The sequence below is a fragment of the Monodelphis domestica genome, chromosome 1 (genome assembly GCF_027887165.1).
Source record: "Monodelphis domestica isolate mMonDom1 chromosome 1, mMonDom1.pri, whole genome shotgun sequence".
NCBI lineage: Eukaryota > Metazoa > Chordata > Mammalia > Didelphimorphia > Didelphidae > Monodelphis > Monodelphis domestica.
The window spans coordinates 658,798,103-658,815,563 of NC_077227.1; the positions used below are offsets into that span (position 1 = coordinate 658,798,103).

The 17,461-nt window shown below is 39.5% G+C and overlaps 1 long non-coding RNA gene across 1 annotated transcript in view; it reads right to left on the reverse strand.

The window, feature by feature from the left end:
* Positions 1–2,036: 2,036 nt before the first annotated feature.
* Positions 2,037–17,461, reverse strand: part of LOC103101177 (uncharacterized) — a 36,460-nt gene continuing 21,035 nt past the window's right edge. Inside the window, exons 2-3 of the long non-coding RNA XR_459283.3 lie at positions 16,700–16,821; positions 2,037–2,594 (exon numbers count right to left, since the gene is read on the reverse strand). This is a non-coding gene — a long non-coding RNA (uncharacterized LOC103101177). The remainder of the gene's footprint in view (positions 2,595–16,699; positions 16,822–17,461) is intronic.

Genomic DNA, 17,461 nt, shown 5'->3' on the forward strand with positions numbered 1-17,461 from the left:
ACCATTATCTCTTCAGGCTTCACAAACACTCCAAAGGGGCAGGAAGGTGACAAGCCCATAAAGAAGAAAGTGAGGCACTGTCATTTATTCAAACTTCATTGATTTCTGAGTTACCAGTAGGAATTTCTGCCTGTTTAGTTACTGTACACTCAGAAGTGTCAGCTATATTATGAGGATGATAAATACACAAACTCAAACTAATGAAACTAGTTCTTTTCATCAGTTATTTCTGCTCCATAAGACTAGTCAAAACCATTTTTTAAATGGTTGACACATATACTTATGGCACATCATTGTGTGTAGGGTTTTATTTTATTTTTGCATGATAAACACAATTTTGTATGATCACAAGTCCTAGAACACAAACATCTCTGAAGAACTGAATTTCAGGATCACCCAAAGTGCAATGGAGAGGATCATGGTATGGGGTGAACAAGCTATAACAAGTTAATTTCAAAAGACGGGCTTTAAAACAAAGTCTATATCATCCCCAAAATGTGTGTGTGTGTATATATGTTTATGCATAAATATATATATACATACACACATTTTTATATTATTATATATATTATATACATATATATATGCTTATGTATATATGCACAAAAGAGGATGACTTGGCTATGGGAGCAAGGGATAATTGATGAACAGCCCAGGCACTTTTTTGGCATCCTTGTCATGTCAAAAGAAAATGAAGTAGAGAGGCAGCTAGAGGGCTCAGTGGAACGAGAGCCAGGTCCAGAGATGGGAGGTCCTGGGTTCAAATGAAACCTCAGACACTTCCTAGGTATGTGACCCTGGGCAAGTCACTTAACCCCCATTGTCTAGCCTTCACTGCTCTTCTGCCTTGGAACCAATATACAGTATTAATTCTAAACAGGAAGAAAAGAGCTTTAAAAAAAAAGAGAGAAAGTGAGATGAGGAAGGAACCCAGTTATCAGGTGAGCTCCATATGGTGAACTTATGGGAAAGCAGAGAAGAAATTAACACTAATTACAAACTAGTTACCCACAAATGAGTTGTCATCATTGATACCACACCCAAGAGATCATAGATCCATTTTCTAAACCAAACATTCAAACACAATTAGAATTTTAAGTTCAAGAAGCTGCTTTGACTGGATTTTATGTCAAATTGGTTTTTAAGAAAAATAGTCTATTTATTGGGTAAAGTAGACATTTTTTTAAAAGTCCTATAAAAGAAACCTGGCAGCTAGGTGGCACAGTAGACTCTAGGTGCAGTGGACTCAGGATGCCCAGAGTTATAATCCAGCTTCAGACTCTTAGTAGTTGTGGTATAACCACAGTCTGCCTCAGTTTCCTCAAAGATAAAACAGAGAATAGCAATAGTACCTACCTCACTGGATTGTTATAAGGATCAAAGAAGAGAATACTGGCAAAGTGCTTAGTTAACAATGCTGGAACAGAGTATACAAATGCTGATTTCCTCTCCTTCCTCATTTCTTTCCTTTTTTTTAAAGGATATGCTTTTTTTAAAAAAATTCCTTACCTTCCATCTTAAAATCAATACTGTGTATTGATTCTAAGTGACTTGCCCAGGATCACACAGCTAGGACATGTCTGAGGTCACATTTGAACCCAAGACCTCCCATCTCTAGGCCTGGCTCTCAATCCACTGAACCATCTTGTTGCTCCCTCTTTGGGTTTCAAAGATAAGATAAAGTTAAATTCTCTGTATTTACTTCTTGAATGCCTTAATTTGGGTGAGATTTTTGTTTCTTTTGTTCAGTCATACTTGACTCTACTTGACCACATGGACTTTGTCCATGAACTTTTCTTGGCAAAGATGCTGGAGTTTGCCATTTCCTTCTCTAATGTGTTCCCATTTTACAGATGGGGAACTGAGGGAAAGAGGGGTCAAATGATTTGCTCAGGGTCACATAGCTTATCAGTGTCTGATGCTAGATTTGAATTCAGATCTTTCTCTAGGCCTGGCATTTGATCTACTGTACCACCTAGCTCCTTCCTCCTTACCCCCTCTTTTAGGGTGAGATTAATCCCCCTTTAAAAGATCTCTTCAAACTCATCTACATACTTATTCAAGGTGAATTTGGTTGATTTTCCCAGTGATCTCTCTACTCACCCTTCACCCACCACCCCACAACCAATTTGCTTGATGATTTCCTCCTGAAAAGAAATGGCACCCATCTCCCTGAGCAGTCCAAGCTTCCCCACCTGAAGGAAAGTCAAGATTGTGTGGAAGGCTCCAGGGTTGGGGTCGAAAAAGAACTCATTGCAGGTGCCATCATAGTCATCCCAGACATTGAGAATGTCATCAAAGGTGGAACAGGACTTGAGCTGGCCCTGATAAGTCGAGGAGGGGAACTGGTCCAGGGGAGTCCTCAGCAGCAAGTCCTTGCTCCTCCCTACATTAAAGATGATCTGCCATTTTCCAGCTTCCGGCTGACTGCTTTGGTGGCCATTGTCTTTGGGGTGAACTCTCTTGGCTCTGTGGTAAAACACACCCTTGAGTGACTCAGACCATAGAAATGCTGATGATAAAAGGAAGCATCATCCGAAGTGTAGTTCAGGGCACTGGAGTCATAATCAGAGTTTTCTCCAGGCAAGGCTCATCTAGGAAGAGAAAATAACACAAGAATAATGTCAGAGGAAAAACAGGAAGTCCAAATGAGCGAATTAACCTTTTCCTTTCCAGATAGTGGAAAAGATTTCGAGGTTTTTTTCGAGAACCTTTGGGTTCAAGTCTTGGCTGCTCCTGGTAGTACCTGGTAGCAGTGTATGATCCTGGGCAAATCAGGTAACCTCTGTAGATCTATTTAGAAAATAACAGGGTTGGACTAGATGCCTACTAGGTTCTTTCTAGCTTTAAATCACCCCATGGTAGGATCCTGTCACTTTAGCCTGAATATCTCATCATCACAAGCAAATTCAACCCCTGGAAAAACCCCAAAGTGGGCCAAGTTTGTTTTTGGTGCTCTATTTCCCTTTTTGATCTTTCATTTCCTCTTTCTTATGTCCAACAGGGGGAAATGTTTTAACCCAAAGGGATAGATTTTTGGTAGTAAAATTTCAGAGACTATAATAGAAGAGACACTTTAAAATTAAATTGTAACCAATAAACATTCATGAAGTACTTACTATGTGAATGATACTATTCTATTTGAGAGGGTTTCCTTCTCCCTTTATTCTTCCAAACCTGGGATGGGTTAGGTTTTCCCCTAAAAGCTAACGAAGTTGTCTTCCAGAAACCCTTGATTGAACTTCCTAGCAGCCTCTGGTTATATGGGGGGACCCTCCCATTTGGAGGCGGTCTAGTCCCTTCAGACCTCAAGGCTGTCCCAAGCTAAGGAGGCATGATTAGACCTTGCTGATGCTTTTAACTACATAGAATAGCAAGGCCAAGCCCGACTTAGCCAAGTGTCAAGAGTATCCTCGTTGAAAATCCAAGGCAAGTGCACAAATAGACTCTTTTAAAAAAAACTCTTACCTTCTGAGGGCAGCTGGGTAGCTCAGTGGATTGAGAGGCAGGCCTAGAGATAGGAGGTCCTGGGTTCAAATCTGGCCTCAAACACTTCCCAGCTGTGTGACCCTGGGTAAGTCACTTAGCCCCCATTGCCTAGCCCTTACCACTCTTCTGCCTTGGAGCCAATACACAGTATTGATTCTAAGACAGAAGGTAAAAGTTTTTCTTTTTCTTTAAATCCTTACCTTCCATCTTGGAGTCAATACTGTGTATTGGCTCTAAGGCAGAAGAATGGTTCTCTTGTTTTCTTCTGTTAATTTACATTGCTCAGTTAAGCAAACCTTACTATCTCTGCTAATATTCTTTGGGAATCTGTATGCATTTGGGTATATCTTTCCCTTTCTCCTTTCCTTTTTGCTTTCTTTCTTTCCTCAGATATTTCTTTTTTTTCTTTTTCTTTTTTTTACAATTTTAAGGTGGTTTACTGATGATAATTCAAGAGCCTTATGCTTACATTCTTTTTTTTTGTTTATCTTTTTTCTTTCTTTTTTAAATTTAGAATATTTTCCCATGGCTCCATGATTTATGATTCCCCTGCCCCAGCTCTTTCCTCCCTGCTCCTGAATCTAACAAGCAGTTCCAAGGGGTTATACAGCTATCGTTGTTCAAAACCTACAAATATACTCTTAATAAAGGGATTCATGATTTTTAAAAAAAGGTTATCCACTACCAGGGAAGGAACTGGAGTCTGAATGCAGATGGAAGCATGCTATTCTTCACTTTATTTCCTTTGTGAATTTTTCTCTAGTATAACCGATAGGTTTCTTCTTTCACAACACAACCAACAGGGAAACACGTATTGCATGATAACACATACATAGCCAACATCCTAGTATCTTGAGGGAGAGAGCATGGATCACCAAATGTCAGAAAATGTATTAAATTAAATAAAAAATTATTAAAATTCTATCTATAGGTCATCTGGGAAAAAAAACAAAAGAACACAAGGAACCTTGCTAATTCTCTTTTCTGTGCCATGGCGACGTAAACTTCTTTTAGTTAACCATTCAGTTAACCATTTTGATCTCTGAGTACCTCACTGAGTCCCAACATCAATTAGAACTAAGAGGATAGAGGCCTGAGTCAGGCCCATCTTTACACCAGCCCAAATTAGCCTATTCAAGCACTTTCTATAGAGTCTTATGCTAGAGAAGGCAGCCAGCTTGGAGTCAAGAAAACCCTAGTAAAAATCTGTTCTCAGACATTGGCTGTCAAGGCAACACTGGAGAAGTCTTTTAACTGCTGTTTGCCTTAATCCACTGGAAGAGGAAATGGCAAACAATTCCAGTACGTTTGCCAAGAAAACTCCATGGACAGTATGGTCCTCCAGGTCACAGAGTCAGACAACAAACGAATGGCTAAATATGAGGCTAGGCACTGTGAGGATTATTCAGTTAATCCAAACCATCAATCAAGAAGCACTTATTAAATGCCTGTCAGGTATACCAGGCACTGTACTAGGTGCCAAAGATGCAGACAAAAAATAAACTCTGTCCTCAAGAAGCTTATAATCTATTAGGGCCAGTTAGTCAGTCAATAAACATTTAAGTGCTAAGAAGTGAGCTCTGAGGATACAGAAGGAGTCAAAATACAATCCTTGCCTTCAAGGAGCTCATGATACAATAAGGGAGATGACAAGTAACAAATAGGAACAAGCAGACAGGATATATACAGCACAAAGAGGAAATAAATTTTTTTATATTGATAATTTGATTCTCTTCTTTTTTAAAAATTAGATTAACCAATACTTTATCTATTTTATTTGTTTTTTTTTAAAGAACCAACTATTAGGCTTATTTATTAATTCAATAGTTCTTTTACTTTCAAATTTATCAAATTCTCTTTTGATTTTTTAGGATGTCCACTTTAGACTTTATCTGGGGATTTTTTAATTTGTTCTTTTACAAATAGGAAATAATTAAGAGAACAAAGTCATTAGAATTAAGAGGGATTAGGAAAGGTTTCCTGTAGAATAGTAACATCAAAGTCTGAGCCAAGAACCACTAAACTATATGTAAGTATCTCTATGAGCCACATATTGATTTAGGAAATTCCATATTGATATTATCTACATTTCATTAATTTTATTTATTTGGTTCACTATTTACCAATGATATTTTAATCTTGCTCTTCTGTCCTGTAGAGTGTTGTGGGTCCCAAAAGACAGATGGCCACCTATTGGACTATTGTGGGGAATCAGAGAGGGAGAATATTCCAGGCTTCTGGAACATCCAGAGATAAGACATGGAGATGAGAAATGGAGTGTCTGGTTCAAAGAATAATAAGGCAACCAATGCCACCAAATAAAAGAGTACAGATTGGGGAATTTAGTCCAAGAAGACTGGAAAGGCAGGTGGGTCCAGATCAGGAAGAGCTTTTAATGACAAGCAGAGTATTTTTGTATTTGATCTTTGAGGCAAAAACGGGCCACTGGAATTTACTGAATAGGGAAGTGACATGGTTGGACATGCAATAACATACGTGTTAATACATACAAAATATAGACTAAGCAAATACAAGGTAATTTTTGTTGGGAGGCAATGAATTGCCTCCTTCTCCACTGCCCCTGCCACTGACCCCTCTAATCCAGGCTCTCATCACCTCATGTCTGGACAACAGCATCAGCCTGTACATCTGCCTACCTCGAGTCTCCCCACTCTAATCACACCCTCCATTCACCTGCTAAAGTGCTCATTCTAAAGCTCAGATATGAATGTATCCAATCCCCCATTCAATAAACTCCAATAGTCCTCTATCACATCCAGGCTCAAATGTCAAATACTCTGTTTCATTTTTAAAGCCCTTCACAAGCTGCTCTCTTTCTTCCTTTTGGCTTATACTTTTCTCTCCTCCACACACAAGAGGATGCAGCAATGTTGACCTACTTGCCATTCCTTGCAACACAACACTTCTTGGACTTCCCTGATAGCTATTCTTCAATTCAGTGTTACTAGCCTTCTGGCTGGTTCATAAATAAGAGACTTCATCTTTCAGCCCTGGATATTTTCTCTGACTGCCCCCCATGTCTAGAATATTTTCCCCATGACTTTGAATAGCATGCCAATCAATCAGACTAGTCTGGAGTCAATTCTAAATATAAAATGATTTGAATGCTGGACATAAAATCAGGAAGACCTGCAAGATCAAATCTCACTGCTAGTACTTTTGAGGTGGGTGACCCTGGACAACTCACTTAATCTCTTTCAACCTCAATTTTCTCATCTGCAAAATGGGGGTTATAATAATTCCTATTGCAAATAATAATAACACTTATTTCCAATTCCTACTAATCCCTAGCACTTTCCTTCTTTTAATTTCCCCCTATATCCCATATATAGTTTGTACTTACATACTTCTTTACCTATTTTCTCTGACTTTAGATTATAAACTCCTTGAGAGCTGTATGTGTCTTTTGTCTTTTGTCTTTTTTTTTGCATACTTAGAGCTTAGTATAGTGCCTGGCATAGAGTAGCCCCTTAATACATGCTTATTGACTGACAGGTAGGTGAAGAATCAGCAAAGGCTTCATTTGGGAAGTTGCTGGTGCTTGTACTGAGCTTTGAGGTAAGTTAGGGATTTACCACCAAACTAGATTAAAATATATTTAGGAAGTATTTAACAAAATAAAAAATATATACTATGATATAGATAATATTAATTCATGGTTTTCTAAGTCAATATATGACTTATAGGAATCTATTTCTTTTTTTTTTAACCCATACCTCCCTTCTTGGAATCAATGCTGTGTACTGGTTCCAAGCAGAAGAATGATAAAGGCTGCAGGGGTTAAGTGGCTTGCCCAGGATCATAAAGTTAGGAAATGTCTGGGGTCAGATTTGAACCCAAGACCTCCCATCTCTGGGCCTGACTCTCAATCCACTGGAGCCACTGATTTCTATTTGAGTTTGGCACCACTATCTAGGGAGAATGGTGGTATTCTCCACAGTATGGGACATTTGAAAGCGGGAAATATTTAAAGGGAAAAACAATCAGTTCTGTTTGGGACATGTTTAGTTTAAGAGGGCCACAGCACATCTGGCTCAAGGTGTCTGAAAGGCAGTTGGAGATGAGAGACTGGATTCAGCTGAGAGGCCAGAGCAGGATAGGTAGATTTGAGAACCATCAGCATAGCAATGATAAATAAATCCATGGGAACTGATGAGACTACCAAGTGAAGTAGTAATGGAGGAAGAAGAGAGGAAGGTACAAGACAGAGCCTGTGGGACACCTGTAATCAGTGGGCATGACAGGATCCAGTAAAGGAGAGAGGAGAGAACCGGGGAGAGTCGTGTCCTAAAAACTTTGAGTAAAGTAAAGTATCCAGGAGAGACGGTGATCAACAGTGTCAAAGGCTCCAGAGAAAACCAGAAAAATGAGAATTGAGAAAAGGTCACTGAATCTGGCAATGAAAAGACAATTTGTAATTTAGAAAAAAGTAGTTTCTGTGAAGTAATGAGGCTGGAAGCTGGATTAGATGGGGTAAAAATAGAGGAAGTAAATGCACCTCTTATGGAAAACTTTCTCAAGGTGTTTAGCCACAAAGGGCAGAAGAGATATAGGATGATAGCAAGGATAGAAGGATCAAAAGAGCATTTTTTTTTAAACCCTTACCTTCCATCTTGGAGTCAATACTGTGTATTGGTCCAAGGCAGAAGAGTGGTAAGGGCTAAGCAATAAGAGTCAAGTGACTTGCCCAGGGTCACACAGCTAGGAAGTGGCTGAGGCCAGATTTGAACCTAGGACCTCCTGTCTCTAGGCCCAGCTCTCAATCCACTGAGCCACCCCACTGCCCCTAGAGCATTTTTTTTTGAAGATGGGAGGGACATGGGCACATTTGTAGACAGTAGAGCAGTAGACAGAAAGAAATTGAAGATAAGTGAGAGAGTGGGATTGGCAGAGATTATAATCTGTTAGGAGAAACAGATTTGAATGGAATTGCTTGTGCAGGTAGAGGGGTTTACCTTGGTAAGGAATAGGGTCACCTCTTTGTGTATACGTGAGTACAGGAGGAAATAGTGGCATAAGACTTCTAAGTGATATAAGACAAGGAAGGGGGAAGAAGAGAAAGTTTACAGTGTGTGGCCTCATTATTTTTCTGAAAAATAGGGGGCAAGTTTCTCTGTTACTATGGGGAGGGGGTTTGGGGAAAGGGAAGGTTTAGGAGGTTTGAGGAAGGATCAAAATGTTTGAAAAAGTTGCTGTGGATAGTAGGATAGTGAGCTGATAAGGGATGATTTACATCCTAATCCTCAATTAGTTTATAATCTAGATGGGGAGACAAGACTCATCTATTTGAAAATTAAAATACACTACCTGATAGCAATATGGGAGTGGTCACAAAGTAGTATATGATTAAAGTGCCACATGTCTGATTCAGATAATAGGAATTTGGAGTGGTTAGTGTTGGGCTTGTGGGGTATATTGGAAGCTACTGAATAGATTAGTCAAGCTAGAATAGCCTCTGAATCCCTCAATGGATCTGTGATTTGGTCCATGTGAGTTTCCCTGAATGATGAGACTTGTGGGTGATGACTCATGACTTGCTTGCCTTTCCCAGTGGATTATATCCTTTTGAGACTGCCTAGTGCAAGTTGTTTCATAGACTCCTAGGTATGACACATGGAGGTCTCTGGATGAAGGATTTTCAAAGGGTGACCTCTGGTAGAATTTCTCTTCACGTCTTCATTTGTTTCTGAACTGGCAAAAAAATTTCCTGTTTAACCATCAGAGAAGCCAGTAGCGATATCCAGCTTAAATGGATGAGGAGCATATATCCTGAAGGATCCAGATTCCTGGCAAGATTATAGTGATCAGCAAGCATTCCAGTGGTACAGACTGTGTGAATGGCAAACCCATCAACTCCCTGCACTCAGAAATAAGGAAGATTGCTTAAGTACTTGAACTTTCTATTTCTCAATTTTGAAGTACAGGTATCCCTTCCACATCATAGGGAGTTAGGGATGTAGTACCCCCTCCATCTGGAAAATCTTCATAAAATTTTTTGGCCCTCCATACTAGAAAGGAAGTCTGAAATCTTTCTTTTTCTTTTATGGGGTGTTTACAGTGTTGTTGTAAAATTTGGGTTACGCATTTGGTTATAGGATATTTTATGCATTTCTGAGTTTTTAAACTTTTCCCTGTGTCATCTGATGGCTTTCAAGTATTATCTATGACTTCTGCAGAACTCCTAAATTTTTTTCATTTAATTTCTTATGCCAACCAGTGATATATCAAAAATGTGATAAGGAAACTCATCATGTATGTTCTAGTGTAAAGAGATATTCTTTGTGTCCTTACCTTTTAAAGAAAAACTACCATTTTGTCTAATCTGATTACACTAAAATATTCCTTGCATAGATGCTATTGATTGCTAGCTCAAAGAGAAAGGAAAGAATAGATACTAAGAGATTAAAGCTGGAGGTTTTACAAAATACCTCTTCATGTTCAGTTGTGTCCAACTCTTTGTGACTCCATTTGGAGCTTTCTTGGCAAAGATACTAGAGTAGTTTGCCATTTCCTTCTCCAGCTGATTATACATATGAGGAACCCAAGTCAGAGTTAAGTGACTTGCCCAGGGTCACCCCGCTAATAAGTGTCTGAGGCCAGATTTGAACGTTGGAAGATGAGTCTTCCTAACTCCAGGTCCTGTACTCTATGCATTATGGTGCCATCTAGCTGCCCTTGCCCTAAGGTTTTTTGCATTTTTAAAGGTATCAATGGGACACTCATTCTATAATCTGTTATCTCAGCTCATGACCTCTCTCTCTCTCTCTCTCTCTCTCTCTCTCTCTCTCTCTCTCTCTCTATATATATATATATATATATATATATATATATATGTATATATATATATACACACACACATATATATATATGTATTTCTCTCTCTCTCATGTTACCTTCTGTTTTATTTATTTATTTTTAATTTTATTTAATTGATTAATTTAGAGTGTTTTTCCAGGATTACAAAAATCATGTTCTTCCATCCCCTTCCCTCAACCTCCTCCCATAGGCGACGCACAATTCCACTGGGTTTTATATGTGTCATTGATTGACCTGTTTCCATATTATTAATATTTGCACTAGAGTAATCATTTAGGGTTCATAACCCCAATCATTTCCCCATTGACCCACATGATCAAGCAGTTGTTTTTCTTCCGTGTTTCTACTCACACAGTTCTTCCTCTGAATGTGGATAGCATCTTTCTCCTAAGTCCTTCAGAATTGTCCTGGATCATTGCATTGCTGCTAGTAGAGAAGTCCATTATGTTCGATTCTGCCACAGTGTATCAGTCTCTGTGTATAATATTCTCCTGGTTCTGCTCCTTTCATTCTGCATCAATTCCTGGAGGTTGTTCCAGTTCACATGGAATTCCTCCAGTTCATTATTACTTTGAGCACAATAGTATTTCATCACCAACAGACACCACAATTTGTTCAGCCATTCACCAATCAAAGGGCATCCCCTCATTTTCCAATTTTTGGCCACCACAAAGAGCGCAGCTATGAATATTCTTGTACAGGTCTTTTTCCTTATTATCTCTTTAGGGTACAAACCCAGCAGTGCTATGGCTGGATCAAAGGGCAGGCAGTCTTTTAGTGCCCTTTGAGCATAGTTTCAAATCGTCTTCCAGAATGGTTGGATCAATTCACAACTCCACCAGTGTCCCAATTTTGCCACATGCCCTTCAGCATTTATTTCTTTCCTTTGCTGTCATATTAGGCAACCTGCTAGGTGTGAGGTGATACCTCAGAGTTATTTTGAATTGCATTTTTCTGATTATAAGAGATTTAGAACTTATGTCCTGTTTTAGAATCAGTGCTATGTACTAAATATTGATTCTGAACTGTGTGACCCTGGGCAAATCTTTTAATCCCAATTGCCTATCCCTGAGAAAATATGCAGTCCCATTTTTTTGGTGGATTTTTTTCTTATTTAGTGATAGGAAAAGATATGTAAATATATTTTATAATTTAGAAACATCCTTCTCTCCATAAGGGTCCAGGGAGAGCTGTGTGGGTAGAAGATGAATCATTAAGGGTTTGCCTGTCACAGACCAAATTCGTGGCTCCTCTTTTATTGTCTCTCCCTACCTTTCAGCCTTCTAAGCTGACCTTCACAACTCTCATTCCTTGAAAACATTTCCACAGTCAGGGAGAGGCAGTTGGTAAACTTAACTCACTCAAAGAAATTGACTAGAAAATGTAGGTGTTCTTCCAGGGCACATCTACATTTTAAAACGATTTGAAAATGATAAGGCTTAACCTCAAATAAAGATTCTTTAAAGGTAGCATTTCAGACACTAACATTGATTTCAGCATAGGGGGCCTTTCCAATATTTCTGGAATTATATGGGCTGCTCATAAATGTTTAACAATCAGCTTTCAAGAATATGCATAAATACACACCCCACATGTATTTATAAATACTCACAATACACTTTAAGTTTTTTCAGAATTATTAACATGTTCTCCATCTCTTTCTTAAGTCTTCTTGTTGTTGATTAATTGTTTTGGTCATAAGAATTTTAATTGACTCCATTTAGGGTTTTCTTGACAAAGATACTATAATGCTTTGCCATTTCTTTATCCAGCTCACTTTACGATTAGGAAACTGAGGCAAAAAGAGGTAAGTAACTTGTCAGGCTAGCTGCACATAGCTAGTAATTGAGGCTGGATTTGAACACAGGGCTTCCTGACTCCAGATTGGTGGCTCTATGCACAATGTCACCTTGCTGCACCCTTTCTTAAATCTAGACAATTAGCAAACAATAAATCATGCTTTGATTTGTAGCATTTGTGCATTTCTGAGGTGTATATGTTCATATTAAAATTTCACAATCAGATCTCCAAAAGCAGGGCATCCAAATCTATAGGTGACTGCTTTGTGCAAACAAACAAATAAATAAACGAATAGCTAATAGCTATCCTCTGCTGATCAGTCTCAGTGTTTTGTACTGCCTTCCAACCTACCCTCCACCCACAACCTTTACATAACTCAAACTAGTTTCTTTTCCTTAGTATGGTACAACAAATGACTCATAAATAGGGAATAAAAATGCCTCCTTCAGGGTCATTGTGGGGTTTGATTAATTATACCCACGAGGGTCCAGGGCACACAAACATTCTGTGAAAACAGAACAAGCAGATACCCTTGAGGGATTGGTATATATGCCACCCAGAGTAGGATTTGGTAAAAGCCTGCAACTGTGGTAGAAACAATACAGATTGAGGGTGTGTAAATATCATAAAATAATAAATCATAATTTAAAAAATAAGAAAATCAGCAAGTGTCTATTGAGAAGCTGCCATGGACTCAGTATTTTTATACTGAGAGTTGGGGTTATATAACGGGTAGAATGCTACACTCGTAATGACAAAGATCCGGCTTCAAATACTGTCCAAAACCACATGGCCATAAACAAGCCATTTTATCCCTCTGAGACTCAGTCTCCTTATCTATAAAAAGGGTATAATAGCTAGTGTTTGTATGGGCCTTTAAGGTTTGCAAAGGAAGAAAACAAACATTTATTAAGCCAGGCACTGTGCTAAGTAACTTTATGATATTATCTCATCTGATCCTCACAATAATCTTGGGATATAGATGCTATTATTCTCATTTTTTCAATTGAGGAAACACAAAATAAGTGACTTGCCCAAGGTCTTACAACTAGTAAATTGTATGAGACCAGTTTTTAACTGAGTTCTATCCAACTGACTCCAGACCTGACAGCTGGATGTAGTCATTCTCGCAAAGGATTCTTATGAAACTCAACTGAAATAATGTATCTGTAAAGCTGCAAAATATTATAGAAATGTCATCCATTATTAACCAGTAGAATGTCAACTTCTTGAGAGGCAAGGACACTTGTAATTTTTGTCTGTGTTTCACCAGAATACAGTGCAATATCTGAATATGCTCTAGGTACTGTTTACAGAAATAAATTGAATTAATGATATTCCTCAGGATACAGAGAAGTCACATTCTGTGTCATAAAGAACTTTGGATTTGAAATCCACAAGCTGTCTTAGAGTCCTGGTCTTGTTACTAATTCATCTATAAAGTAAAGAGTTCAGACAAAAATCAAAGGTTCTTAACCATTTTTATGCACCCTACTGGCAGTCTGGTGAACAGAGTGGAGGATAGCCTTCTCAGAACCATGTTTTTAAATACAAAAAATTCTAGAGCATTACAAAGTAAACCAAAGAAGGTAACCAGGTAGCAACATGGATAAAGTGCCAGGCCTCACATTGGAAGGACCTGAGTTCAAATTTGGCCCTGTCACTTCCTAGTTGTGTGACCTAGGTCTTGCCGCTCTTTTTTTTTTTTAAGCCTCACTTTCCATCTTAAAATGAAGGCAAAAGACATACAAGGACTAGGCAACTGGTATTAAAAGACTTGCCCAGGACCACACAGCTGGGTAGTGTCTGAGGCAGTATTTGAACCCAGGACCTTCTTTCTCTGCACCTGGCTCTTAAACCACTGGGTCACCTACCTGACTCTTCCTTGCTACTCTTCTGTCATAAACTTGATACTGAGATAGAAGGTAAGGGTTAGGATTTTTTAAGAGGAAACCAAAGGTTAGTGAAAATAAAGATGCAAAATTTTTTCCCATCCAACTTCAGGAATCCCCTGAAAGATGATCTTTGAGGTCCTTTTCATCTCTACATCTGTGATCTTCTTGCTAGATCTTTTTATGATCTTAAACAAGCCACATAATGTTTCCCCGTGTATAAAAACAGCACAAGACAAAAGAAAAGCAGAAGCTCTAACGTTCTCTACGATTTTCCCACATGGGTTCGGTCAGTGCAAATAAGCATCCAAGACCAAACCCAATGCTGGGAAGCCACGAGTGAACAATACGGGCCAGCAAATGACGGTCGGTTAAAGTACCTGCCATGAGTGTTGTAGGATATCGGGATATCGAAGCGGAACAAAGGGAATGGAGGAAACCTTGGAAACTACACGTAAATTGCAGAGGATGTGGCTGAGCCCTTCTTGTTCCACCCGCTCAGTCCTCAGAGCCAAGATCACAGGCCAGTGGGGACCCGGGTCTGGACTCTGCTGGCTTGTGGCCACTAGGTGTCTCTGCCATGATGTGGAATCACCGCAGTCAGTCAGGGGACACTGGGGTGGGGTGGGGGTGGGGTAGGTTGTGGGGGGGGGGGGTGGAGGAGGTGGAGAAGCCTCTAGTCCTAGGGGTGTGCTTCCTGAAGGACCCTCCCAAGTCCTGGGTCCTAGTTGCTGGAGGCTTTGGCCCAGCCCAGTCCAGAGATCCTAAGAGGAAGAGAGGAAGAACTGAGCAAGGACTTAAAGGCTAGACAAAGGAGCCCCCTCCCTCTCCCCCAGCCCCGCCAGCCACCACGTGGAAAAGAGAGGGAGTGCCTCTGCGCTGCCAGCGACCTTTCCATTTCCACCCCGGCTCGGGCTCGGGCTCGGCTAGGGAAATGACTCCCCCCTTTGTCCTGGCGCCTGGTGCTCTCTCACTCGGGCAGGGCCAGAGGACAATGGGCGAAAGCTCTGGGCTTCCTTCCCCCACGCCCCTTCCCGCGTGGGAGCCTAGCCATGGATCAGGCCGGTGGAGACCACAGCAGGTCTGAGACTGGCCGAGCCGGGGCTCGGGGACTGACTCTGGCTGCTTCCGAGAGCGGAGTGGGGACTAAGGGGACTCGGCAACCCAAGAGCCAGGCAGGGAGCCTCAAACTTTCCGCTGCGCAATCTGCTCTCCCAAGCAGCACCCCCAGCCCCCGCCTCCACAATCTTCTCCTGCCTCCTGCCCCTTCCCGAGGAGCACACACTCACCCCCTCCTGTCTGATCACCATCCCAGCCCATGACACCCCTCTGCGAAAAGGAGGGGAAATAAGAAAAAAAAAATTTTTTTAAGGGAAGAAGAAAAGCGGAAAGGAACAAATAAGGAGAGAGAGGGAGGAGGGAAAGAAGGAAGGAAAAAAGAGAGAAAGGAGGAGGAAAAGAGGGGCACCTGAAAAGAAGGAAAGAAGAAATCCTGTGGAGCTCTTTCCTAGCTAAGTAGCTGTTAGCATGGCCACAATTTGATGTATTCTTTTTTTTTTTTTTTTGATAATAAGTGTGTATGAGGTTGGGGAATACACTCTGAAAATAAAGGTTTTTTGTTTTTTTTTTAATGACAATAATATAGAAAAAGCCCATTCACCAACCCCTATCTTCCAAAAGGTGCTTTCTGAACCTCTGGAACACTCTCAGACCAGCTGACATTGGTGCATATAAAAGTAACATGGCTTCTACCTTGAAGGTAGAACCTGAAGAAGGGGGAAAGCCTAGGCTTTGAAATCAGGGGACCTAGTCAGAAGGTCTCAGGCTCATCTGTAAAAAAAATATGGACATTTGACTAGATGAGTTTGATTTAGTTCTACAAAGGGGCAGCTGCAAGGACAAAGAATCGTGCCTGAGGCCTGGAGTCAGTTTCTAACAAAGTAAGGCTATATAAATATTAGTTATTATTTTTGTAATCATCATCATTAAATTTCTACCATCAAGTAATAAGGAAATAAGGTATATACAAAAATATAGTATCAAACAGAACTTTTTATTGATTCAGTTGCCATTATTATGACTAAAATTTTAATATGTGTTTTAAAAAAAATTTTCTATTAGGAACTTAATGATTACCAATGGATATAAATATTTGAATATATAAAAAAAGAAAAAAAACATTTAAAGGATTTTTTCCTCCCTTTTTCCCAACTCTTTTATTACTTTCTGGGGTGTCATAATCATCATCATCATTCAGGCTCACAATCCCTGTTTTATCACTGACTCCTCACTCATTTATCTCATATTCAATCTGTTGCCAAATTATGTTATTTCTACCTTTACTACATTTCCCCTAAATATCTGCTTCTCTCCTCCCAAACAGCCACCACGCTGGGTCAGACCTTCATCACTCCTTGTTGGTATTATATTAATAGCTTTCTAATTGGTCTTCCCTACCTCTTTATTCAACTGCCAAAGGGATTTTCCTATTGTATATGTCTGACTCTGACATTCTCCTACTCAATAAATTGTAGTGACTCCTTTTTATATCCAGGATTAAATATAAAATGCTCATTGGCATTTAAAGCCCTTTAGAACCTGAGCCCTTCCTAGCTTGCCAGTCTTTTTACAATTTACTCCCCTCTATGCCCTCCACAATACAGCCAGTCTGCCCTACTTACCATTCCTCTCATATGACACACCGTCTCCTGATTCCATGCCTTGACTGAATGTTCTCTATACCTGGAATGCTCTCCCTTCTTGTCTTCATTTCCAGGCTTCACTGGCATCCTTCAAGAATAAACTGATTACCAAGAGAACATTATATACAGCAGCAGAAATATTATTTGAATATGTCCAACTCTAGAGAAAGAACTGATAAATAGGAATAAGTAAGATAGAATTTTATATATTTACTTATCTTTTTGTCATATGATGCCTTCTCTAATAGGGGAAAGTGAGGGAGTCAACAGAGTATTTTAATGTAACAAACAAATACATTTAAATTTTAAAAATAAAATAAACATCTATACTGTTCTCAGGGCTTGACAAAAAAAAAAACCAACAAAAAATAAAATGAGCTAAAGCATGAGGGAAAAAAAAGATCAAGTGGTGCCAGCAAATACTCATTTCCCTTTTTGATGAAGATATTAGACTGGGAGTTAGAAAATGGGAAGGAATATTAGAAATAGAATTTGTATAGAGTTGTACAAAGCACATTATAGATTGTTATCTTTGTTTTAAAAATAAGCTGAAATTCCTCTTTCTGAAAGATTTTTTTCTCAGGTTTCCCACCCCTTTGCAGATCCCTTTCATTTACACAGTACTGTAGATATCTTGTATTGTGCAGTTTTTGCATTTCTTCTCTTCCACTAGAAGGCAAATTTCTTGGTGGCAAGGACTGTGTTTTTGCTTTTCTCTGTGCCCTTGTGTTTAGTAGAGTG